At 49.7% G+C, this 27938-nt stretch overlaps 1 long non-coding RNA gene across 1 annotated transcript in view; it reads right to left on the reverse strand.

Annotated features, from left to right (window-relative positions):
• LOC134958003 (uncharacterized) overlaps nucleotides 1–27938 on the reverse strand; it is a 307169-nt gene that overhangs the window by 253998 nt on the left and 25233 nt on the right. The window lies entirely within an intron of this gene.

The raw sequence follows: 27938 nt of genomic DNA on the forward strand, positions 1-27938 counted from the left end.
AAATATTTAATCATTGACCATGTCCCTTTGTCACTACGTGGTGGTGATAGGGCAAAAAGTTTATTGATTAAGGAATCCAAATGGATTATGAGATTGGGAACAATTTTCCCTAATGGTCTGAATGAGAAGATTAACTGGAATATGATGTAACTTCTTTCATTTTTTTTCCCTCTTATATTATGCTGCTTGTTATGGGGATATAATTGTGTTGTTCTTTCAATCATGTGGCCTCTTTATCCGCTACCATGTATATATGTAAAGTTGTGTTTGTATTGTATTATAATGTGCACTTTTGCTCCCCTGTTATCAGGAGCTGTTAGGATGCCTCCCGTCCTCTGGTTTCCTGTCCCTGCTCTGGTGGAACACGGAAGTCGGGCCGGGTGGAACGCATGCTTCGGTTCCCATGGTAACCGGGTCCGCTCTGCCGGAAGTGCAGCTCATAGACCAGCGGTGGTGATTGCTCCTGATTGTTTGCTCCGGGACAGGTGAGTAGCTTTTAGGTGGGGTATATATGTGGGGGAAGTTTGCCTTGTTAGTTATGTATGCTGGTGAGGTCCTGAGGAAGGGGCAATGACCCCGAAAACGTTCGACTCTGCTAGCCAGAATATACCATTGTCTACTATTTACAAGTCTCGTGAGTGCGTTTCTTTATTTGGAGTTGTGTATATATATATATATATTATGAAGCAGAAGCTTTCCGGCTACTAGGGGACACCACCTCTTATAGAAAATTGTCTAATGATCCCACACAGGCTTTTGTGGATGAACTAAGACCGATTCTGGTAAAGGCTTTACATGAAGAGGTCCTGGTGAAAGATGAATATCAGTTTTTGATGATCAACTATCCCACCATACCCATCTTTTATTTTCTGCCTAAAATCCATAAGCGTTTGGTAAACCCCCCCGGGAGACCTATAGTGGCAGGAATTAATTCACTAACGGCAAATATATCAGAATATGTTGAAATCTTCCTGAAGAAATATGTGCCTAAACTGAAATCATACGTTAAGGACACAACATCATTGTTGCAAATCCTGAAAGAGCAGGAATGGAAACCTGGTTACCTATGGGTAACGATTGATGTTCAGTCGTTATATACGTCCATAAACCATGAAAAAGGGATTAGTTCATGTCTGGAATTTTTAAATGACGACCCCGACTTGGACACAAAACATAAAGATCTGATTTGTATTTTAATTGATTTTATATTGAAACACAATTATTTTAAATTTTTGGAGGATTTTTATTTACAGACATGCGGAACCGCAATGGGTACGGTTTTCGCACCCAGCTTCGCCAATCTACAAATGGGAAGCTGGGAACAGAAATACATCTATGCGAATAATCCTTTCTCGGAGAACATAATCTTATATAAAAGATATATCTAGGACTTCCGGCGGTCACGGGCTCCGGGAGCGGGTACGCCGCTCGATTTCATGTTCCCTGGGGACCCAGCATCGCGGTGTATATGTGGGGGGGAGACACAGTAATTCATATTACAATATTATAATAATTAAAAGTTTTAAATTAAGTTGGTTGTTATTTCCCACTCAGGACCGGAAGTGACATCACTTCCGGAAATTACCTGAGTGGAGCTAATTGCCCAATTAAGAGGGGTATAAATATAGGCACATGTGAGCCATTGTGTATGCACTCCTGAGGAAGTCCAGCAGTACAGCAACGGACGAAACGCGTTGAGTGACAGACGAACACATCTGCTATCAGATAAGCTGTTTTATATCTATTTTATGGTACGGGCAACTTGTTTTTGTGTTAATGGTAAATAAAAATTTTTTAAACTGTATTACACTATGGTGTGTTCTACTCTTCATCCTTTGCATTGCACGGTTTGAGACCGCAAACACAGACGTGACCAGTACATTAAGGAGTCCACTGCCAGAAGCGGGGAACGGCATTGATTTTCTGAGAAACGTTGATCAAAAGTGGTTATGAGACCACTTCACACGGTACACCTCTAATTTTAGGGTGTTCTTGGTGGAGGTACACTATATTGTCTATATTGCACTAGGGGCGCCTCTCTCATTTGTTTTTCTAGAATTATCGAAGATCTGCCGGAACAGCGGATCATTTTGGAGAATAGGCTGCCACCCCAGAGGATATAGGGGAAGTGCTCTGGACATTTTAAGAGTTTATTATAAAATACATGGACTTTTAAAGGAAGGTTTATTGCGCCAATTATCACTTCTTCTATTCCCAATATATATATATATATATATATATATATATATATATATATATATATATATATATATTAGTGATGATTCCTCGGAAACCGAACCCCCCCGAACTTCACCCATTTTACACGGGTCCGAGGCATACTCGGATTCTCCCGTATGGCTCGGTTAACCCGAGCGCGCCCGAACGTCATCATCCCGCTGTCGGATTCTTGCGAGATTCGGATTCTATATAAGCAGCCGCGCATCGCCGCCATTTTCACTCGTGCATTGGAAATGTTAGGGAGAGGACGTGGCTGGCGTCCTCTCCGTTTATTCATTGTTGAGTTGATGCAAATATTTGTGCTTGCTTATATCATTGTGGGGACTGGGGAGCAGCTTTATATTAATATAGGAGGAGTACAGTGCAGAGTTTTGCTGATCAGTGACCACCAGTTTTATCCGTTCTCTGCCTGAAAAAAACGCTCCTTATCTGTGCTTAGTGTGCTGCATATATCTGTGCTCACACTGCTTAATTGTGGGGACTGGGGAGCAGCTGTATTATATAGGAGGAGTACAGTGCAGAGTTTTGCTGACAGTGACCCCCAGTATACGTTGTCTGCCTGAAAAACACTCCATATCTGTGCTCAGTGTGCTGCATATATCTGTGCTCACACTGCTTTATTGTGGGGACTGGGGACCACCAGTATAATATTATATAGGAGGAGTACAGTGCAGAGTTTTGCTGACCAGTGACCACCAGTATACGTTGTCTGCCTGAAAAACACTCCATATCTGTGCTGCATTGTGTAGTATATAGTAGTACAGTGCATAATTTTGCTGACCACCAGTATATAATATATAGGAGTACGGTACAGAAGGCCACTGCTGTACCTACCTCTGTGTCGTCAAGTATACTATCCATCCATACCTGTGGTGCATTTCAGTTTTGCACAGTTTGCTTACCACCAGTATATAATATATAGCATTACGGTACAGTAGGCCACTGCTGTACCTACCTCTGTGTCGTCAAGTATACTATCCATCCATACCTGTGTTGCATTTCAGTTTTGCACAGTTTGCTGACCACCAGTATATAATATATAGCATTACGGTACAGTAGGCCACTGCTGTACCTACCTCTGTGTCGTCAAGTATACTATCCATCTAGATTCTATACCTGTGGTGCATTTCAGTTGTGCAGTTTGCTGACACAGTGACCACCAGTATATATAGCAGTACGGTACGGAAGGCCACTGCTGTACCTACCTCTGTGTCGTCAAGTATACTATCCATCTAGATTCTATACCTGTGGTGCATTTTAGTTTTGCAGTTTGCTGACAGTGACCACCAGTATATATAGCAGTACGGTACGGTAGGCCACTGCTGTACCTACCTCTGTGTCATCAAGTATACTATCCATCTAGATTCTATACCTGTGGTGCATTTCAGTTGTGCAGTTTGCTGACACAGTGACCACCAGTATATTTAGCAGTACGGTACGGAAGGCCACTGCTGTACCTACCTCTGTGTCGTCAAGTATACTATCCATCTACATTCTATACCTGTGGTACATTTTAGTTTTGCAGTTTGCTGACAGTGACCACCAGTATATATAGCAGTACGGTACGGTAGGCCACTGCTGTACCTACCTCTGTGTCGTCAAGTATACTATCCATCTAGATTCTATACCTGTGGTGCATTTCAGTTGTGCAGTTTGCTGACACAGTGACCAACAGTATATATAGCAGTACGGTACGGAAGGCCACTGCTGTACCTACCTCTGTGTCGTCAAGTATACTATCCATCTACATTCTATACCTGTGGTGCATTTTAATTTTGCAGTTTGCTGACAGTGACCACCAGTATATATAGCAGTACGGTACGGAAGGCCACTGCTGTACCTACCTCTGTGTCGTCAAGTATACTATCCATCTACATTATATACCTGTGGTGCATTTTAGTTTTGCAGTTTGCTGACAGTGACCACCAGTATATATAGCAGTACGGTACGGAAGGCCACTGCTGTACCTACCTCTGTGTCGTCAAGTATACTATCCATCTACATTCTATACCTGTGGTGCATTTTAGTTTTGCAGTTTGCTGACAGTGACCACCAGTATATATAGCAGTACGGTATGGAAGGCCACTGCTGTACCTACCTCTGTGTCGTCAAGTATACTATCCATCTAGATTCTATACCTGTGGTGCATTTCAGTTGTGCAGTTTGCTGACACGGTGACCACCAGTATATATAGCAGTACGGTACGGAAGGCCACTGCTGTACCTACCTCTGTGTCGTCAAGTTACTATCCATCCATACCTGTGGTGCATTTCAGTTTTGCACAGTTTGCTGACCACCAGTATATAATATATAGCATTACGGTACAGTAGGCCACTGCTCTACCTACCTCTGTGTCGTCAAGTATACTATCCATCCATACCTGTGGTGCATTTCAGTTGTGCGCAGTATATATAGTAGTAGGCCATTGCTATTGATACTGGCATATAATTCCACACATTTAAAAATGGAGAACAAAAATGTGGAGGTTTAAATAGGGAAAGATCAAGATCCACTTCCACCTCGTGCTGAAGCTGCTGCCACTAGTCATGGCCGAGACGATGAAATGCCATCAACGTCGTCTGCCAAGGCCGATGCCCAATGTCATAGTAGAGAGCATGTAAAATCCAAAAAACAAAAGTTCAGTAAAATGACCCAAAAATCAAAATTGAAAGCGTCTGATGAAAAGCGTAAACTTGCCAATATGCCATTTACGACACGGAGTGGCAAGGAACGTCTGAGGCCCTGGCCTATGTTCATGGCTAGTGGTTCAGATTCACATGAGGATGGAAGCACTCATCCTCTCACTAGAAAAATGAAAAGACTTAAGCTGGCAAAAGCACAGCAAAGAACTGTGCGTTCTTCTAAATCACAAATCCCCAAGGAGAGTCCAATTGTGTCGGTTGCGATGCCTGACCTTCCCAACACTGGACGGGAAGAGCTTGCGCCTTCCACTATTTGCACGCCCCCTGCAAGTGCTGGAAGGAGCACCCGCAGTCCAGTTCCTGATAGTCAAATTGAAGATGTCACTGTTGAAGTACACCAGGATGAGGATATGGGTGTTGCTGGCGCTGGGGAGGAAATTGACAAGGAGGATTCTGATGGTGAGGTGGTTTGTTTAAGTCAGGCACCCGGGGAGACACCTGTTGTCCGTGGGACGAATATGGCCATTGACATGCCTGGTCAAAATACAAAAAAAATCACCTCTTCGGTGTGGAATTATTTCAACACAAATGCAGACAACAGGTGTCAAGCCGTGTGTTGCCTTTGTCAAGCTGTAATAAGTAGGGGTAAGGACGTTAACCACCTAGGAACATCCTCCCTTATACGTCACCTGGACCGCATTCATCAGAAGTCAGTGACAAGTTCAAAAACTTTGGATGACAGCGGAAGCAGTCCACTGACCACTAAATCCCTTCCTCTTGTAACCAAGCTCCTGCAAACCACACCACCAACTCCCTCATTGTCAATTTCCACCTTACACAGGAAAGCCAATAGTCCTGCAGGCCATGTCACTGGCAAGTATGACGAGTCCTCTCCTGCCTGGGATTCCTCCGATGCATCCTTGAGTGTAACGCTTACTGCTGCTGGCGCTGCTGTTGTTGCTGCTGAGAGTCGATCGTCATCCCAGAGGGGAAGTCGGAAGACCACTTGTACTACTTCCAGTAAGCAATTGACTGTCCAACAGTCCTTTGCGAGGAAGATGAAATATCACAGCAGTCATCCTGCTGCAAAGCAGATAACTCAGGCCTTGGCAGCCTGGGCGGTGAGAAACGTGGTTCCGGTATCCACCGTTAATTCAGAGGCAACTAGAGACTTGATTGAGGTACTGTGTCCTCGGTACCAAATACCATCTAGGTTCCATTTCTCTAGGCAGGCGATACCGAAAATGTACACAGACCTCAGAAAAAGAGTCACCAGTGTCCTAAAAAATGCAGTTGTACCCAATGTCCACTTAACCACGGACATGTGGACAAGTGGAGCAGGGCAGACTCAGGACTATATGACTGTGACAGCCCACTGAGTAGATGTATTGCCTCCCGCAGCAAGAACAGCAGCGGCGGCACCAGTAGCAGCATCTCGCAAACGCCAACTCGTTCCTAGGCAGGCTACGCTTTGTATCACCGCTTTCCAGAAGAGGCACACAGCTGACAACCTCTTACGGAAACTGAGGAACATCATCGCAGAATGGCTTACCCCAATTGGACTCTCCTGGGGATTTGTGACATCGGACAACGCCAGCAGTATTGTGCGTGCATTACATCTGGGCAAATTCCAGCACGTCCCATGTTTTGCACATACATTGAATTTGGTGGTGCAGAATTTTTTGAAAAATTACAGGGGCATGCGGGAAAGGCTGTCGGTGGCCCGAAAAATTGTGGGCTACTTTCGGCATTCAGCCACTGTGTGCCGAAAACTGGAGCACCAGCAAACACTCCTGAACCTGCCCTGCCATCACCTGAATCAAGAGGTGGTAACGAGGTGGAATTCAACACTCTATATTCTTCAGAGCATGGAGGAGCAGCAAAAGGCCATTCAAGCCTATACATCCACCTACGATATAGGCAAAGGAAGGGGAATGCACCTGATTCAGGTACAGTGGAGAATGATTTCCGTCTTGTGCAAGGTTCTCCAGCCCTTCGAATTTGCCACACGTGAAGTCAATTCAGACACTGCCAGCTTGAGTAAGGTCATTCCCCTCATCAGGCTTTTGCAGAAGCAGCTGGAGAAATTGAAGGAGGAGCTAAGATGGAGCGATTCCGCTAGGTATGTGGGACTTGCGGATGGAGCCCTTCAGTTTCTTTGCAAGGATTCAAGGGTGGTCAATCTGTTGAAATCAGAGCACTACATTTTGTCCACCGTGCTCGATCCTAGGTTTAAAGCCTACATTGTATCTCTCTTTCCAGAAGACACAAGTCTGCAGAGGTTCAAAGACCTGCTGGTGAGACAATTGTAAACTCAAGCGGAACGTGACCCGTCAACAGCTACTTCTTAATTTTTTCACACAACTGGGGCTGCAAGGAAAAGGATAACATTTCCGAACCCACCCACTGGCGGTGATGCAGGGCAGTCAGGAGCAAGTGCTGACATCTGGTCCGGACTGAAATAGCTGCCAACGTTTACTGACATGTCTACTGTCACGGCATATGATGCTGTCACCATTGAAAGAACGGCGGAGGATTATATGGGTGACAGCATTCAAGTAGGCATGTCAGACAGTCCGTAAGTATACTGGCAGGAAAAAGAGGCAATTTGGACGCCCTTGCACAAACTGGATTTATTTTACCTAAGTTGCCACCCCCCCTTCAAGTGTGTTCTCCGAAAGAATGTTTAGTGCAGCCGGTAACCTTGTCAGCGATCGGCATAGGAGGTTACTGCCACAAAATGCGGAGAGGATGATATTCATCAAAATGAATTATAAATTCCTCCGGGAAGACCTTTACCAGCAATTGCCTCCAGAAAGTACACAGGGACCTGTGATGGTGGATTCCAGTGGGGTCAAATTAATACTCTGTGAGGAGGATGTACAAACTGAAAGGGGTGAGGAATCGGAGGATGAGCACGACATCTTGCCTCTGTAGAGCCAGTTTGTGCAAGGAGAGATTAATTGCTTCTTTTTTGGTGGGGGGATTAATTGCTTCTTTTTTTTGTGGGGGCCAAAACAAACCAATAATTTTTGCCACAGTCATGTGGCAGACCCTGTCGCTGAAATGATTGGTTTGTTAAAGTGTGCATGTCCTGTTTATACAACATAAGGGTGGCTGGGAGGGCCCAAGGACAATACCATCTTGCAACTCTTTTTTTTCTTTGCATTATGTGCTGTTTGGGGCCTAGTTTTTAAAAGTACCATTCTGTCTGCCACTCCTAGATGGGGCAGGTGTTTGTGCCGCCCACTTGGGTCACTAAGCTCAGTCATCCAGCTACCTCATTGAACCTCTTTTTCTTCTTTGCATTATCTGCTCTTTGGGGCCTAGTTTTTAAAAGTGCATTCCTGTCTGACACTGCTGTGCCACTCCTAGATGGGCCAGGTGTTTGTGTTGACCCACTTGGGTCACTTAGCTTAGTCATCCAGCGACCTCAGTGTAACCTTTTGGCCTAAAAACAATAGTGTTAGGTGTTCAGAATAGACTGGAAATAAGTGGAAATGAATGTTATTTAGGTTAATAATACCGTAGGATCAAAATTACCCCCAAATTCTGTGATTTTAGCTATTTTTATGTTTTTTTTCCAAAAATCATCCAGATCTAAAACCAAATTCAAAACCAAAACCCGAAAGGGTGGTTTTGGCAAAACTAATCCAGATCCAAAACACGAGCGAGGATCCAGATCCAAAACCGAAACACAAACACGAAAAAGTGCCCGCCGCACATCTCTAATATATATATATATATATATATATATATATATATATATATACAGGGTGATTGAAAAGTCCCAGCATGCCCTCTTGTTTCAAAAACTGCAGGAAATGGGAAAACGGAATACTCCAGTAAGGTATCGGTACGGTGGTCTATCTTTTAAGGTATGTACCGAACATGGACGCCATCTTGAAATCAGCCATTTTGAATCTAAGTCAGTTTTTACAAATAGAAAGGCGGTTCTGTAACATGTCAAACAACATCAGTTTATTGCAGATAACAGATTTGAAATAGCAGTTATGGTTCAAAAGTTACAACACTTTTTTTGTTGCAGGTAACTGAAGATGGCTTTGACAAAAGAGGAGAGAATTGAGGTCATTTTGATGTCTGGAGAAAAAAGTTTCCATGTCATAACTGCAGATTTTAACAACCGGCACCCAGAAAGACCAGTAGCACTTTTTGGACGACCACTCCGTGACTTGTCAGCCACAGTCCCAGTTTCTCGGAATTTGGAAATTAGGCACCTGACAGTGTTATGTGAAATTGGAGGTCTTTCTGGGTGCCGAGCACGCTGCGCTTGTCAACCACAGTCCCAGTTTCTCGGAATTTGGAAATTAGGCACCTGACAGTGTTATGTGAAATTGGAGGTCTTTCTGGCCGTGGGCACGCTGCGCTCGCCATGCTGTGGGCACGGTGGCACACAATTTATTCTCCCTCCAGGGGGGTCGTGGACCCCAAGAGAGAGAATAGTTGTCGGTATGCCGGGTGTCGGGATTCCGGCGCTGGTATACTGAGTGCTGGGATCCCATCGGCCAGCATACTGAATACCACCCAGTGGAATAGTCTCCCATCAGACGTGGTAGAGGCTAATACAGTAGAGCAATTTAAACATGCTTGGAATAGACATAATGATATCCTTACAAAGAACTAATGATCAAATAGGGTTTCAGGTTATTATATGGAGAATAAATGAGAAGATTAAATGGCCCAAGTGGTTCAAATTCTATGTTTCTATGTAAGTGTGGGAGTGCTGGCGCGACCCCCTCCATCCCCCCCTGCCGTGCCGGAGCCCCCCCCCCGCCAGCCGCCGCATCAACAGGCGCGCCCACGTGCTGTGGCGCGTTATCACTGGGCCAATGAGGACCTGCCGCATCACCCATCCCAGAAGGCCGCGCGGTGGGGCTTTAAAACACCCGCACGCGGACGGAAGAGGGAAGAGCTGGACGGCGAGCGGCATCGCGGGACACAGACGGCGGACATCGGCGCGGTCAGTGGAGGCGGCCTTGCGGAGACCCCAGGACTGGAGTCGGAGATCCGGACAAAGAAGGACCAGGTAAGCCCTCAGTGAGGCCCCTTTTGCTTCCACAGGTGGCACTGTTCCTTTCCGGTTCCCACCGCACCACCAACGCCGGCGTTAGGCAGAGGCCCCATTGTTCTCCCCCAGTTAGGCAGGCCCAAGGCCTGAGCCGCAGAGGCTGCTAGGCCCCCCCACATTGTTCTCCCCCAGTTATGCAGGCCCAAGGCCTGAGCCGCAGAGGGCACTAGGCCCCCCCATTGTTCTCCCCCAGTTAAGCAGGTCCAAGGCCTGAGACGCAGAGGGCGCTAGGCCCCCATTGTTCTCCCCCAGTTAGGCAAGCCCAAGGCCTGAGCCGCAGAGGGCACTAGGCCCCCCCATTGTTTTCCCCACAGTTAGGCAGGCCCAAGGCCTGAGCCGCAGAGGGCGTTAGGCCCACCATCGTTTCAGCGCATTGTTTCTTATTGCACCTCCGTGTTTGTTATTATTGTACACCATTCACCTCTTCACACACTGTTCCACATTGTCTTGCTGATGCGCTTCCATTGAGCGCGGTCGTGTACCATTTATATTGCGATGTGCATTGCTCGTGACTGCTCACAGGCCTTCCACCGGTAGGTTCTCATTGAAAGTAGGGTATCGTTTTGGGGTTGTTGTTGTTCGAAGTTTGTTCCAGGTGCTGAGACCAAGACCTCTGGCTGTCAAGGGGACAGGCATATACCCGGTGAGGATAATCTGTGTTGAGTCTGTTTGCTGTGTCGTACGTGACCCCTTTTTCTCCCCTCCCCTGCTTCGTAGGGCGTTTCCATCCGGGTTGCACCCACCGTGCCTCGCACGCGGGTGTAACCAGTCTGAGGCCACAAGTGCCAATGATGACCATCCTTTAGTCCGGCGCGCGTCGGCCCGATTCACTTTCCCCCAGTCCCCTGCCAGAGGCTCAGCGCAGCTGCCCTTCTCTTTCAGACGGGAGTCCAGCCGACAGAGAGCGAGAGATCCGGGACCGTCACTGACCCGAAGGATCCGGGACCGTCACCGACCCAAAGGTAAGAGTCAGCGGCAGGCGTGGTGAGTAATTGCGCTTGCGCACCACCGGCAGTGTCCCGCCCCACCCGCCAGGTTTCTTACATTTGGCGTAGTCGGCAGGATCTGCCATGACGGACCCAGCGCCGGTCCCAGAGCCGATCCCAGCGCCGGACCCAGAACCAGATTGGCCCGGTCTATCCCTTGGGATGGCCATCCATTTTCTGTCTAGGTACGATGGGTGGAAGGGTGGTCAGGAGGAGTGGAAGCATCAGCTGAACTCAGCCATCCGGCTGCACCGCCTACCCGCTTCGGCGCAGGTGGATCTGGCCCTACAGTTCCTCCAAGGAGAAGCCAGGAAGACCGTGAGGCTGCGACCGGATGAGCAGAAAACGGACCTCGACGGAGTATACAAGTGTACAAGATCCTCAAGGGCGTCTACCGGGAGAGGTCAACGGCAGATGGCCTCTTCACGCGATTCCAGGCGGAGGATGAAACTATCTCCCAGTTTGCCAACGCCTTGCAGAGATGCGCGCAGAAGATCAAGTCTCGCCCCGATGAGAAGTGGATGACCAGAGACGCGGCCTCCGGGACCGTTTCGTGGCCGGGCTGAGGAATAAACAATTACGACACCACCTCCTGGACAAGATCGAGGCTCAGCCCACCATGACCTTCCCCGTCGCGCTGGAGAGGGCCTTGACCAAGGACCAGGATGCGGAATTTGGGTCCTGCGTCATAGCTCTCCAGCAGGCCCAACCCCTGGCGCAGGCCCAGCCACCAGTACCGTCCCCCAAGCCAGAGGTCAGTCCCCTGGAGGGGTGCGTCAAGGACCTGACCAATGCCCTCCTACTAGTCCAGGAAGAGATGTCCAAACTGAAGCGACGGTTGGAGCAATCGGAAAGCCGTAATGTAACTATGGGAGGCAGCGCAGGGGACGCCGTGGAGGAGGTGGAAGACTCCTTTCAATGCCTGCGCCGGCAGGAGGAGCCACGCAGACGAACGTAAGACACCCGGCAAAGGGGACCCCAGGAGATGACGTGTTGGGAGTGTGGACGCCCGGGACACTTCGCGCGGGAATGTCCAGAGGCCCGACGCCACCGGAGCGATCGCAGGTGGGCTTTAAACTAACATCCCTCGCAATTGCGGGCAAAACTGCGAGGCACAGGGACGACTTTGTGGATATCACTCATTCCTCGGATCTAATTGGAGAATGCCCCACCGTGATAGCGCGGCTAGATGGTCAGAGCCAACGCTGCCTGCTGGACACCGGTTCTCAGGTGTCCACAATGTCCGAGAGATGCTTCCAACAGGACTACAGCCACTTGAAAAGAACGGACGTGGGAGACTGGATAACCCTCACGGCCACCAACAACTTGCCCCTCCCAATCCTGGGCGTTGTGTGGCTCGAGGTAGAACTGTATGGACAATCCCTTGGAAAGAAAGGAATAATGGTAGTCGCCGGAGACGAGTTAAGACATGGGCCCATCATCCTGGGGACCAGCATATTGCGAGACTTGGATCAAGCCCTGGCCCAGGAGAAAGGCCCCCGATATTGGAAATACCTGGGGATACAGAAGCCCGTACAACAGGCCCTACAGAGAGTGGTCCAGCTGGGCGACGGATTGTTGTCCGCCCAAGGCCTGGGCCCCTTGGGGAGGATCAAGACCCGCCACAATCAAAGGGTGAAGATACCAGCCCGACAGGAGGTAGTGTTGGACCTCCCTGTACGGACGCAGCACCGACTGGAAGGTAAGGCGGTACTGATCGAGCCATGCTGGTTCAGCCAGTCCGGTGCAGGGCTGGTTGTGGCCCGGGTCCTGGCTGTGGTCCGGAACGGCATGGTCCCCATACGGATTTGTAACCTGGGGGACCTCCCCACACAAATTCCCCCCCCGGACCATCCTCGCACAGGTGGATGCGATCCCGGCGGAAGGCATGGAGACAGGACGAGGCCTAGTCCTGGATTCGGATGGTCGGAATCCTTGGACACTGGCCATGAGCTTGGACGAATTGGAGGAACCCACTGCCAGCTGTAGCGGCCAAACCATACTGGCCCAGATGGACGTCTCTCTGGAGCAGGCCATCCCCTCCGACATCAAAAGACTAGAACGGATGCTATGGAAAAGGCAAAAGGCGTTCTCGCGGCACGAGGAAGAATTCGGCTACACCCGAGAGTTGGAGCACGAGATCAACACGTGTGACAACGCTCCTATCCAGGAGCGATACTGGCCGATCCCGCCCAAACTGTACCAGGAAGTAAAAAGCATGATCCGCCAGATGCTGGACAACCAGGTTATTCGGGAGAGCAAGAGCCTCGGGCGGCCCCTATTGTACTGGTAAAGAAAAAGGATGGCGCGCTACGCTTCTGCGTAGACTACCGGAAGCTTAACCACTGCACTGTGCAGGACGCATACCCGCTGCCCCGGATCGAGGAATCTTTGGCAGCCCTAGGTAAATCCCGCTATTTTTCAACATTGGATCTGGCCAGTGGGTACTGGCAGGTGCCGGTAGCCGAGAAGGACCAGGCTAAAACCGCCTTCATCACCCCCATGGGTCTGTTCGATTTTTGTCGGATGCCCTTCGGACTCTCCAACGCCCCCGCCACGTTCCAACGCCTCATGGAACGTTGCCTGGGGGACTTGAACTTTGACGCGATTCTGATCTACCTCGATGACATCATCGTGTTCGCCCCAACGTTGGAGGAACACTTGCGGAGACTGGACTTGGTCCTGCAAAGGCTGGAATAGTTCGGGCTCAAACTAAAGCCAAGGAAATGACACCTCCTAAAGCCCAGCCTTGAGTATTTGGGGCATGTAGTATCCCAGCAGGGAGTACAGCCAACCCCCGACAAACTCGCCGCAATCCGTGGATGGAAAGCCCCAACCACCGTGACGGAGGTGAGGGCCTTCTTGGGACTGGTGGGGTACCTCCGACGCTTCATCAATGGCTTTGCCAAGATTGCCGGACCATTGCATGAACTACTTTGAGGGGTAGCGACAGACGCCCGGAGGAAGGTAGTGGAATGGGGGCGAGCCCAAGACGACATGTTCAACCAGCTGAAAGACGCCCTCATGCGGGCTCCAGTCTTTGCTTATGAGGATTTCAACAAACCGTTCTTGGTCTATACCGATGGAAGCCACCAAGGGTTGGGGGCAGTGCTCTCCCAAGTACAGGACGGCAAGGAGAGGGTGATCGCCTATGGAAGCCGGAGTTTATGGGACTCCGAACGGAACCTCGATAACTACAGCTCGTTCAAGCTTGAGTTGCTGGCACTGGTGTGGGCGGTGACAGAAAAGTTTGCAGAGTACTTGACGGGCGTGGACTTCGAGGTCGTAACCGACAACAATCCCCTGGCCCACCTCAGCACGGCCAAACTAGGGGCCTTGGAGCAACGCTGGGTTGCCCGACTGGCGAAGTTCCCCCACAAGATCAAGTATCGTCCAGGGAGGGACAACGCCAACGCGGACACCCTGTCCCGGTTTCCAGTAGAAGGCCCCACTGGCCCCACAGATGAAGAGCAAGATGGACAGGAGATCCCAGACCTCACCAGGGTCGGACCAGCCCCCCGGTCCTGGCAGGCAACCAGCTGCGGCCTCCTCCTGCAAAAGACCCCCAAGGATTGGGCCATTCAACAGGAACAGGACCTGAGAGCCCTACGCGTCTGGAAAAGGGGAGGGCACTGGCCCTCCAACCGAGAGAGGGAACAGCTTGGAGCTAACGGACAGAAAATGCTACACCAGTTGGATCAGCTGGCGGTCCAGGAGGGTGTATTATGTCGGCGCGCCTACCTGCAGCAGGAACTTCGCTACGTGTGGCAGATCGTCCTCCCCGAAGCTACAGCCCGGGCCTTGGTGACAGAGGCCCATGAGGAAGGGGCCCATTTCGGGGTGGCCAAGACACTTTAGTGGATCCGCCGACAGTACTTCCTGCGTGGACTCAAGGGGGTGGTGGAGGACGTATGCCGAACGTGCGATAGGTGTGGGGTCACCAAGCCCAGCGATCAACAGGCCCCCGTCCAAACCGTCAAGACAAGTAGGCCCCTGGAGCTACTGATGGTGGACTATGTCTCGCTAGGTGAATCGGCGGCTGGATACCAGTATGCCTTGGTGATGACGGATCACTTCACCAAGTTCACTGTGGTGGCCCCCACCCGGGACCAGACAGCAGAGGGGGCCGCCAAAGCCATCGTGGAGCAGTTCATCCGGAAGTACGGGTGCCCCGAGCGCATTCACTCGGACCAGTGTGCGTGCTTCCAAGGCCGAGTGATGGAGCGACTCTGCCAGACCTATGGCATGCAGAAGTCCCGGACCACCCCCTATCACCCTCAGGGGAATGGGGCCTGAAAGAGATTTAATCAGACCCTCTTACAGATGCTGAGAATGCTAGCACCCGAGAAGAGTAGGCGCTGGCCCGACTTCGTCCAGGAGTGCGTGTGGACATACAACAACAGAGTACACAGGACCACAGGCATTTCCCCCTATTTCATGTTGTTTGGCCGGCCGGGGCGGGAGCTGCAGGACCTTGACTTGACTTTACCAACGGGGGATGACCAATGGACCGAAGGTGGATGGGTCGAGGAGCAGAGATGTCGCCTAAAGACTGTGGCAGAGATGGCAGAGTCCCACATCAGCTCCGCCGAACACCCCCAACCTCCCCAGGCTCAGAGGGAACCCCTCAAAGTGGGTCAACAGGTCCGAGTCCGAGAGAAACGGCCCAAGAACAAACTGAGCGAAAGGTGGGAAGTAGTGCCCTATGTGGTGCAGTGGCAGGTATCTCCCGGCAGTCTAGTCTACCAGGTACGAGCCGAGGATGACAGCGGTTGTACCCGCACCCTACATCGAGACATGCTGCGGCTTTGCGAACCACAGGCCACAAGGAGCGAAGTAGAAGAGCCATTGCTGCGCGACCCCCCAGCAGCCAGGGTGGCTCCAGGGGGACCAGCCACCACCCTGGGACGATACTCTTCGACTTATGGGCACCCTCCCAACTCCAGCGCCCCCGGTCGGCCCGCCCGCAGGGGAGGCAACCACGGAAACCAGCCCCACATCTACAGAGGAGCCTACAACTGACTCGTCCCCAGCACGGCCGGAAGGGGCGCCAAGGGAGAACACACCACCCCCCTGCCTTCAGCCGCACCGTTTCGGAGATCGTACCGTTCCACCCTGGGAGTACCCTACCACGCTTCGCAGACCCCAACTTCGAGTGGTCGCACAACCCAGTCTTTGTGGAGACCACAAAGGAAAAGGGGGGGGGCAGTGTGGGAGTGCTGGCGCGACCCCCTCCATCCCCCTCTGCCGTGCCGGAGCCTCCCACCGCCGGCAGCCGCATCAACAGGCGCGCCCATGTGCTGTGGCGCATCATCACTGGGTGACCCAGTGGGCCAATGAGGACCTGCCGTATCACCCATCCCAGAAGGCCGCGCGGTGGGGCTTTAAAACGCCCGCACACGGACGGAAGAGGGAAGAGCTGGACGGCGAGTGGCTTCGCGGGACACAGACGGCGGACATTGGCGCGGTCAGCGGAGGCGGCCTTGCGGAGATCACGGGACTGGAGTCGGAGATCCGGACAAAGAAGGACCAGGTAAGCCCTCAGTGAGGCCCCTTTTGCTTCCACAGGTGGCACTGTTCCTTTCCGGTTCCCACCGCACCACCAACGCCGGTGCTAGGCGGGGCCCCATTGTTCTCCCCCAGTTAGACAGGCCCAAGACCTGAGCCGCAGAGGGCGCTAGGCCCCCCCCCCACATTGTTCTCCCCCAGTTAGGCAGGCCCAAGGCCTGAGCCGTAGAGGGCACTAGGCCCCCCATTGTTCTGCCCCAGTTAGGCAGGCCCAAGGCCTGAGCCGCAGAGGGCACTAGGCCCCCCCTCATTGTTCTCCCCACAGTTAGGCAGGCCCAAGGCCTGAGCCGCAGAGGGCGTTAGGCCCACCATCGTTTCAGCGCGTTGTTTCTTATTGCACCTCCGTGTTTGTTATTATTGTACACCATTCACCTCTTCACACACTGTTCCACATTGTCTTGCTGATGCGCTTCCATTGAGCATGGTCGTGTACCATTTATATTGCGATGTGCATTGCTCGTGACTGCTCACGGGCCTTCCACCGGTAGGTTCTCATTGAAAGTAGGGTATCGTTTCGGGGTTGTTGTTGTTCGAAGTTTGTTCCAGGTGCCGAGACCAAGACCTCTGGCTATCAAGAGGACAGGCATATACCCGGTGAGGATAATCTGTGTTGAGTCTGTTTGATGTGTCGTACGTGACCCCTTTTTCTCCCCTCCCCCTGCTTCGTAGGGCGTTTCTGTCCGGGTTACACCCACCGTGCCTCGCACGCGGTTGTAACCAGTCTGATGCCACAAGTGCCAATGATGACCATCCTTTAGTCCGGCGAGCGGAGGCCCGATTCACTTTCCCCCAGTCCCCTGCCAGAGGCTCAGCGCAGCTGCCCTTCTCTTTCAGACGGGAGTGCAGCCGGCAGAGAGCGAGAGATCCGGGACCGTCACCGACCCGAAGGATCCGGGACAGTCACCGACCCGAAGGTAAGAGTCAGCGGCAGGCGCGGTGAGTAATTGTGCTCGTGCACAACCGGCAGCGTCCCGCCCTACCCGCCAGGTCTCTTACATAAGCATGGGAGGAAAATAAGTTTAGCACATTTACTGTAAGGCTAGCAATACTGCAGATTTTCTTACATTTGAGACTATTCTTCAATAAAATGTTCACTACATTTTTTATGTAATTTTGTACTAGATGTGTTTCCTTAGCATTACTCCCATAAGAATCTTAAATACATGTACATGTGTTTACACAGCATACGTGAGACACGTACTACATAGGGAGGTAGCAGTCAAAGCCACTCCACTAGGCACAGCCTATACATGTACATCAGAAATGTTATTTTTAGGTACAGAAACTATGCAGCTGGTGTGATATCCACTGAGTTATCACTTCAAGTGCTCCCATTCATGATATTTTACTTCATGTTCATCAAGTTTATGACAGGACCCTGTTCAACATGGACCTATGAATAGACGAATTTGCTGGCTTATCTGAGACCTACTTTCTGCAGGCAGACATCCAAGTATTCCCAACGGTCCCAGGAATTCCTAAATGAGAGTCAGATAAGCAGCTGTACAGTTAGTATTGTGAATACCATAAAAACATAGCTAAGAGAATAGAGCTAAGGTTTGCATGTTATCTTTACCCATCAGTTACACGGTCAACCAGTGAAAGCCTCCTAGCCTGAAAGAGGTCATGAAGCATTGTTTTATCTAATAGACCAACAGGATTAAAATGTACGGTTCAATAATGGAAATTGGAAGCATTGCAGATGATATGTTACACATAAACTGCAAGCAGAAGGCAATAGGAAACTAAGCGGATGCTAGAGACATTGGAAATTAAAAAGGATCAAGAGATTGAAGACAATTGAATGGAACAGGAAAAGATTACAGCCTTATTTAAATACCAGGAACAAGTTCAGTACATGGTGAAGACAGGTTGAGATTGTGCCAGAATTATACAGTCTCAACTGAAGTCCCCAACATTAAACAAAGAATTGTCGAGCTTCTAAAGTAAACTAATACCTTTTTCAGACATAAGCAAGTTTTTTCCCATGGACGCGCACCGACCCAGGTTTTTGCTATGTATGAAAGGAACAGACCCAGGTTGACTGTCCCGGATCTGTTACCGACCAACCAACTCGGCTGTTTACTGGACTTGCAACCAGGGTCCGTGCCCTAGCTTATGACTGAATGGATGCGACCTGATTTTTTAGACCCAGGTTGCGCTTTAAAGGAGTTGACTGGCTGTGCAGGACTGCCTGGGCTGCAGCTGATGACCTCATCATCTGCAGACGGTGTTTGGAAGGGAAAGGACAGCAGAGAGACTGTGTAATGGCAGTGCATGCAGAGGCGGAAATCAAGGCCAGATAAAGGGGACAGTGAAAGAGACCACAGTGTATAACAAAATTGCTAAAATCCTTGAAGAGAGATGAAGAAAACCCAGCAGCAGATGGTAAATAAACTAAAAGACATTCGCACCGCCCGGGCCATGGAGTGGGCTTATTACAACCTATGCAATGCCATTTTTGGAAACTCTATCAAATTCTATTATCCTGTCCCTGCGTCACCAGAGTGCAGTCTAGCAACCCACCATCGTCACAAGTGCTGTTTGAAGATGCTAGCGATACAGACACATCTTTGCCAGTGACGACGCAGGCAATGCCACGTTAGATCTGAGATGCGGACCCCAGGTACTGAGTCCCAGACAGAGAAGCCGGCGTTATGCAGCAACAGTACGTTTACCTATATTTAATGTCACACAGACGCTTGTTGTTTTAGGTTTTTTTTTTATAAAATTGTGTACAACAATGTAAAATCAGTATCTTTTGCAGCATAAAACTGGAGTGCAGGAGGAAGGACGCCGCAAGCACAGATCACCATAGAGCACTGCTACTGTATTTATCAACATTCATGATCATTTATTTTGCATAATATATTGCAGAAGGGTACTAATGTGTGTGTTTTTTTTACAGTTTATAATGTCCCACTAAGGCAGAAGAAATAATGATGGAAATTGACACTCGAGTCACGATGGACATATTGTGCAATCAGCTACGAGAAATGGATTCAGCAATACAGATTCAACAAGATGCCAAACTACAGCATTTAAAAAAAAAAAAGATTCTTCCAGAATTCTTCCTAAAAGAACTGATATACAGTACATGCATAAGCGGGTTAGTCACCAGAATAGGAACAATTTGGCCCAGTTGTTTGCTCAAGTTCAGTGCCCCGCACCACAATTGGCACCCCCTCCACATTATACACAGCCAGGGTTTCTAGCCAATTTGACAAAAAAATGTGCCATAGTCGTGGGGGCGCGGGGGGGGGGCACCCCAGGAAAAGGGGCGTGGTCTAGCAGCAAATGAGCATGGCCTAGTTGCAATAGGCGTGGTCTTGCAGTAAAATACTACCTTATACCATATCATGCCCCACACAGTAATGTCCCTAGCACCACATTATGCCCCACATAGTTATGCTCCTAGCACTAAATTATGCCCCACAAAGTAATGCCACTTGAACCATATTATGACCCACAGTAATGCCACTTGCAATAAAATATGCCCCACTCAGTAATGCCCCTTGCTAGCATGCTCCCTCCACTGCCGCTGCCAACGCCGTCTATTAAATGTCCCTCCCAAAATGGCCTCCTCTTGCATCCTTTAAAACTGTCCTCTCTCAGGCGGTGGCCATTTTGAGAGGGACATTTTCACAGTCTTCTAAGCGATCAGTCAGACCGCATAGAATACTGTACACAGAGTGCACACAATGGGCGAGGGCCGACGCCCCGTGCAATTGCACTGCTGGCCCAGCCCTAGAAACGGCTCTGTACACAGTAACCACATTCTCCCAAAAATTTTGCAGAGGGAAGCTATTGCAATATGCCTAGGGGGCCACTTTTTTTTTTTAACTGCCCTTAGCTAGTACTCCACAACATAGTGCCCCAAATGCATATCCTAAATATGTAAATTCAGCCGGTTCATATGTTTTTATGCTTGTCTACCTGTTATGTACTGTATGGCCTTTGTTTTAGGCTATTCTTTTTTGTAAGTGTGTTATAGCAGGGTGCCTTGCAAGCTTTTATGTGCCTAATATTTTCTTATATTTGTTATATTTCTTGTCATGTTAATTTTTTATAATGTCAGTATAAGGCCTGTACTTTGTAAACAATTGGTATTTCCACATATGAAAATAATATGTGACATTTTAATATTGGTATTCAGGACTTGAATTTAGGGCACTATGTGGTGACGTAGTACCCCAAATTCAAGACCTGAATACCAACATTATAGGAATTGTAAATGCGCCCTGTTCGTATTTTTATGCTTGTCTACCTGTTATGTATGGCCTTCGTTTTAGGCATTTCCATTTTGGGAATAACAAAAAGTGTGTTATAGCAGGGTACCTTGCAAGCTTGTGTGCCTAAAATTTTCTCATATTTCTCATGAGTTTATACATTTTTTGGATGATAATAATATAATATGACCTGCACTCGGGAAACAATTTGTATTTCCACATGTGAAAATAATATATGTGATTACTTCAGGGTAAATGTAATAGGGTGCAAGTTGCCAGAGACGTGGGACCAGTGTCGGACTGGAGCATGAAGGGCCCACCGGGGAAATGCAGTGATAGGGGCCCATATTTAGGGGTGTGGCCAGCCTAAAAAAAGGGTGTGGCCAGCCTCCACAGAGGATTGAAATACACAATTGTTTTGTTCAGTGTAATGCAACATACCTACCATGTATAATACAAGTGCACAATCTGGAAGTGATCCCTAGAGGAAGGAGTGGGCCCTCAGGCAGTGGGGCCCACCGGTGGTTTCCCCTGTATCCCTGTGGGCCAGTCCGACCCTGCGTGGGTCTTCAGGCAAAAATCCCTGTGTTTTAGGGCAAAAACGACCTAAAAAAAACAGGGGTAATTGAATTAACCCCCCCAAAAAATTAAGATTTTACTCACCGGTAAATCTATTTCTCGTAGTCCGTAGTGGATGCTGGGGACTCCGTAAGGACCATGGGGAATAGCGGCTCCGCAGGAGACTGGGCACAGCTAAGAAAGATTTAAGACTACCTGGTGTGCACTGGCTCCTCCCACTATGACCCTCCTCCAGACCTCAGTAAGGATACTGTGCCCGGAAGAGCTGACACAATAAGGAAGGAATTTGAATCCCGGGTAAGACTCATACCAGCCACACCAATCACACCGTATAACTCGTGATACTATACCCAGTTAACAGTATGAACACAACAGAGCCTCTCAAAAGATGGCTCAACAATAACCCTTGTAGTTAACAATAACTATATACAAGTATTGCAGACAGTCCGCACTTGGGACGGGCGACCAGCATCCACTACGGACTACGAGAAATAGATTTACCGGTGAGTAAAATCTTATTTTCTCTGACGTCCTAGTGGATGCTGGGGACTCCGTAAGGACCATGGGAATTATACCAAAGCTCCCAAACGGGCGGGAGAGTGCGGATGACTCTGCAGCACCGAATGAGAGAACTCAAGGTCCCCCTCAGCCAGGGTATCAAATTTGTAGAATTTTGCAAACGTGTTTGCCCCTGACCAAGTAGCAGCTCGGCAAAGTTGTAAAGCCGAGACCCCTCGGGCAGCCGCCCAAGAAGAGCCCACTTTCCTCGTGGAATGGGCTTTTACAGATTTAGGCTGCGGCAGGCCAGCCACAGAATGCGCAAGCTGAATTGTGCTACAAATCCAGCGAGCAATAGTCTGCTTTGAAGCAGGAGCACCCATCTTGTTTGGTGCATACAGGATAAATAGCAAGTCAGTCTTCCTGACTCCAGCCGTCCTGGAAACATAAATTTTCAAGGCCCTGACTACGTCCAGTAACTTGGAGTCCTCCAAGTCCCTAGTAGCCGCAGGCACCACGATAGGTTGGTTCAAGTGAAAATCTGATACCACCTTAGGAAGAAACTGGGGACGAGTCCTCAATTCTGCCCTATCCATATGGAAAATCAAATAGGGGCTTTAACATGACAAAGCCGCCAATTCTGACACACGCCTTGCCGAAGCCAAGGCCAAAAGCATGACCACTTTCCACGTGAGATATTTTAAATCCACGGTTTTGAGTGGCTCAAACCAATGTGACTTTAGGAAACCCAACACCACGTTGAGGTCCCACGGTGCCACTGGAGGCACAAAAGGAGGCTGAATATGCAGCACTCCCTTGACAAATGTCTGAACTTCAGGCAGTGAAGCCAGTTCTTTTTGGAAGAAAATCGACAGAGCCGAAATCTGGACCTTAATGGAACCCAGCTTTAGGCCCATAGTCACCCCTGACTGTAGGAAGTGCAGAAATCGACCTAGCTGGAATTCCTCCGTTGGGGCCTTCCTGGCCTCACACCACGCAACATATTTTCGCCATATGCGGTGATAATGTTGTACGGTTACATCTTTTCTAGCTTTAATAAGCGTAGGAATGACTTCCTCCGGAATACCCTTCTCTTTTAGGATCCGGTGTTCAACCGCCATGCCGTCAAACGCAGCCGCGGTAAGTCTTGGAACAGACAGGGCCCCTGCAGCAGCAGGTCCTGTCTGAGCGGCAGAGGCCATGGGTCCTCTGAGATCATTTCTTGAAGTTCCGGGTACCAAGCTCTTCTTGGCCAATCCTGAACAATGAGTATAGTTCTTACTCCTCTTCTCCTTATTATCCTCAGTACCTTGGGTATGAGAGGAAGAGGAGGGAACACATAAACCGACCTGTACACCCACGGTGTCACTAGAGCGTCCACAGCTATCGCCTGAGGGTCTCTTGACCTGGCGCAATATTTTTCTAGCTTTTTGTTTAAGCGGGACGCCATCATGTCCACCTGTGGCTTTTCCCAACGGTTTACAATCAGTTGGAAGACTTCTGGATGAAGTCCCCACTCTCCCGGGTGGAGGTCGTGCCTGCTGAGGAAGTCTGCTTCCCAGTTGTCCACTCCCGGAATGAACACTGCTGACGGTGCTAACACGTGATTTTCCGCCCATCGGAGAATCCTTGTGGCTTCTGCCATCGCCGTCCTGCTTCTTGTGCCGCCCTGTCGATTTACATGGGCGACAGCCGTGATGTTGTCTAACTGGATCAGAACCGGCTGGTTTTGAAGCAGGGGCATTGCTTGACGTAGGGCATTGTAAATGGCCCTCAGTTCCAGAACATTTATGTGTAGGGAAGTCTCCTGACTTGACCAAAGTCCTTGGAAGTTTCTTCCCCGTGTGACTGCCCCCCAGCCCCGAAGGCTGGCATCCGTGGTCACCAGGACCCAGTCCTGTATGCCGAATCTGCGGCCCTCTCTGAGATGAGCACTCTGCAGCCACCACAGCAGAGACACCCTGGTCCTTGGAGCCAGGGTTATCAACCGATGCATTTGAAGATGCGATCCGGACCATTGGTCCAACAGGTCCCACTGAAAGGTTCTGGCATGGAACCTGCCGAATGGAATCGCTTCGTAGGAAGCTACCATCTTTTCCAGGACTCGCGTGCAATGATGCACCGACACCTGTTTTGGTTTCAGGAGGTCTCTCACTAGAGACGACAGCTCCTCGGCTTTCTCCTCTGGGAGAAACACTTTTTTCTGGACTGTTTCCAGAATCATCCCCAGGAACAGTAGACGTGTCGCCGGAACCAGCTGAGACTTTGGAATATTCAGAATCCAACCGTGCTGGTGTAGCACCTCCTGAGATAATGCTACGCCGACCAACAACTGCTCTCTGGACCTCGCCCTTATCAGGAGATCGTCCAAGTATGGGATAATTAAAACTCCCTTTTTCCGAAGGAGTATCATCATTTCGGCCATTACCTTGGTAAATACCCTCGGTGCCGTGGACAGGCCGAACGGCAACGTCTGGAATTGGTAATGACAATCCTGTACCACAAATCTGAGGTACTCCTGGTGAGGATGGTAAATGGGGACATGCAGGTAAGCATCCTTGATGTCCAGAGATACCATGTAATCTCCCTCTTCCAGGCTTGCAATAACCGCCCTGAGTGATTCCATCTTGAACTTGAATTTTCTTAAATATGTGTTCAAGGATTTCAAATTTAAAATGGGTCTCACCGAACCGTCCGGTTTCGGTACCACAAACATTGTGGAATAGTAACCCCGTCCTTGTTGAAGTAGGGGCACCTTGACTATCACCTGCTGGGAATACAGCTTGTGAATTGCCTCTAACACAGCCTCCCTTTCTGAAGGAGTCGTTGGTAAGGCAGATTTGAGGAAACAGCGGGGGGGGGATGTCTCGAATTCCAGCCTGTACCCCTGAGATACTACTTGAAGGATCCAGGGATCTACCTGTGAGCGAGCCCACTGATTGCTGAAGTTTTTGAGACGGCCCCCCACCGTACCTGGCTCCGCCTGCTGAGCCCCAGCGTCATGCGGCGGACTTAGCAGAAGAAGCGGGGGGGGACTTTTGTTCCTGGGAAGTAGCTGTATGCTGCAGCTTTTTTCCCTACCTCTGCCTCTGGGCAGAAAGGACGCGCCTCTACCCCGTCTGCTCTTTTGGGGGCGAAAGGACTGCACCTGATAATACGGCGCTCTCTTTGGTTGTGAGGGGACATGTGGCAAAAACGCTGACTTCCCAGCTGTTGCTGTGGATACTAAGTCTGAAAGACCATCCCCGAACAACTCCTCACCCTTATAAGGCAAAACTTCCATGTGCTTTTTGGAATCTGCATCACCTGTCCACTGCCGGGTCCATAACCCTCTCCTGGCACAAATGGACAGTGCACTTATTTTTGATGCCAGCCGGCAAATATCCCTCTGTGCATCTCTAATGTAAAAGACAGCGTCTTTAATATGCTCTACGTTTAGCAATATAGTGTCCCTGTCTAGGGTGTCAATGTTTTCTGACAGGGAGTCTGACCATGCAGCTGCAGCACTGCACATCCATGCTGAGGCAATAGCTGGTCTCAGTATAATACCAGTGTGTGTATATATAGCTTTCTGGAGAGCCTCCTGCTTTCTGTCAGCAGGTTCCTTTAGGGCGGCCGTATCCTGGGACGGCAGTGCCACCTTTTTTGATAAGCGCGTAAGTGCTTTATCCACCCTAGGGGGTGTTTCCCAACGTGACCTATCCTCTGGCGGGAAAGGGTACGCCATTAGTAATTTTTTTGAAATTACGAATTTTTTATCGGGGGAAGCCCACGCTAGTTCACACACTTCATTCTTCCGAAGGGGGAAAAACTACTGGTAGTTTTTTCTCCCCAAACATAATACCCTTTTTTGTGGTACCTGGGGTTACCTCAGAAATGTGTAAAACATTTTTCATTGCCTCAATCATATAACGAGTGGCCCTATTGGACATTACATTAGTCTCTTTGTCGTCGACACTGGTATCAGTATCCGTGTTGACATCTGTGTCTGCCATCTGAGGTAGCGGGCGTTTTAGAGCCCCTGATGACTTTTGAGACGTCTGGGCAGGCACGGGCTGAGAAGCCGGCTGCCCCACATTTGGCATGTCGTCAAATTTTTTATGTAAGGAGTCGACACTTTCGCGTAATTCCTTCCACAAGTCCATCCACTCCGGTGTCTGCCCCGCAGGGGGTGACAACACATTTATAGGCACCTGCTCCTCCTCCACATAAGTCTCCTCATCAAACATGTTGACACAGCCGTACCGACACACCGCACACACACAGGGAATGCTCTGACAGAAGACAGGACCCCACAAAGCCCTTTGGGGGGACAGAGAGAGAGTATGCCAGCACACACCAGAGCGCTATATAAATCAGGGATTAACTAAATTATATCCCCTTATAGCTGCTATATGTATATTGCGCCTAAATTTAGTGCCCCCCCTCTCTTTTTTACCCTTTTCTGTAGTGTAGACTGCAGGGGAGAGCCAGGGAGCTTCCTTCCAGCGGAGCTGTGAGGGAGAAATGGCGCCAGTGTGCTGAGGGAGATAGCTCCGCCCCTTTTTCGGCGGACTTTTCTCCCGCTTTTCAATGGATTCTGGCAGGGGTATTTATCACATATATAGCCTCTGGGGCTATATATTGTGATATATTTGCCAGCCAAGGTGTATTTATTGCTTCTCAGGGCGCCCCCCCCCCCCCAGCGCCCTGCACCCTCAGTGACCGGAGTGTGAAGTGTGTATGAGGAGCAATGGCGCACAGCTGCAGTGCTGTGCGCTACCTTGGTGAAGACTCATGTCTTCTGCCGCCGATTTTCCGGATTCTTCTTGCTTCTGGCTCTGTAAGGGGGCCGGCGGCGCGGCTCCGGGACCGAACACCAATGGCCGGTTCCATGCGGTCGATCCCTCTGGAGCTAATGGTGTCCAGTAGCCTAAGAAGCCCAAGCTACCACCAGTTAGGTAGGTTCGCTTCTTCTCCCCTTAGTCCCTCGCTGCAGTGAGTCTGTTGCCAGCAGATCTCACTGTAAAATAAAAAACCTAAAATATACTTTCTCTCTAGGAGCTCAGGAGAGCCCCTAGTGTGCATCCAGCTCAGCCGGACACAGGATTCTAACTGAGGTCTGGAGGAGGGTCATAGTGGGAGGAGCCAGTGCACACCAGGTAGTCCTAAATCTTTCTTAGCTGTGCCCAGTCTCCTGCGGAGCCGCTATTCCCCATGGTCCTTACGGAGTCCCCAGCATCCACTAGGACGTCAGAGAAAATAGCAGTAAATTGTGTATTTACAGCAATTATTTTACTACAAAAACAGTATCATGGGTAATTGAATTCTCCCCTAAGTGTGAATAGGACAGATGTGGGAATTTCCCAGGCCTGAAGTGTAGTGAGAAAGGGGTTCTCAGAGAAAATGCCGGGGCATACCTGTGTATTTGCTTGGGTTTAGGTCTGAGTGGGGTATTAGTAAAGTCTGTAACAGGAAGATGGACAAGCAGTACCTTGAATGACTGACGCAACTCCTAAGTGTCCTGTTTTTCTAAGGAAAGTCCCAGTTTGAAATATGTGATCTTTTAGATTCCTAGAAGTGATATTTATGATGTAGCCAGATTAACAGACATACTGGGAGTGCTATGCAGCTACAATATCTGCCTACTGGTTTTTATTAAGACAAATCAATAGTCTGGTCATGTATGGGTCTGACTCTCCTGCTTCACAATTATGGACACCTAGGCAGGACGGCAGGACATAATAGCCCAGAAATTGATAAATGCTTACAGTGGTTATACTGACAGGAGGACTCATGCACTGGCTGCATAGTTACCTTGTGGTGGGGGCAGGGCCGGTGCAAGGGTGTTCGGCGCCCCCCTGCAAAGTATAAATTTGCGCCCTCCCGTACTTTACAAAGGGACAGCGCACATAATGCTTATACACATAATGCTCCCTGTAATAGTGGGACTTACACACGTAACGCCCTCTGCAGTAGTGATGCTTACACACGTAACGCCCCCTGTACCAGTGACGCTTACACACGTAACATCCCCTGAAGTAGTGACGCATACACATGTAATGGTAATGCCCCCTGCAGCAGTGACGCTTACACACGTAACGCCCCCTGTACCAGTGATGCTTATACA

This window comes from Pseudophryne corroboree, chromosome 1, assembly GCF_028390025.1.
Source record: "Pseudophryne corroboree isolate aPseCor3 chromosome 1, aPseCor3.hap2, whole genome shotgun sequence".
NCBI classification, from domain to species: domain Eukaryota; kingdom Metazoa; phylum Chordata; class Amphibia; order Anura; family Myobatrachidae; genus Pseudophryne; species Pseudophryne corroboree.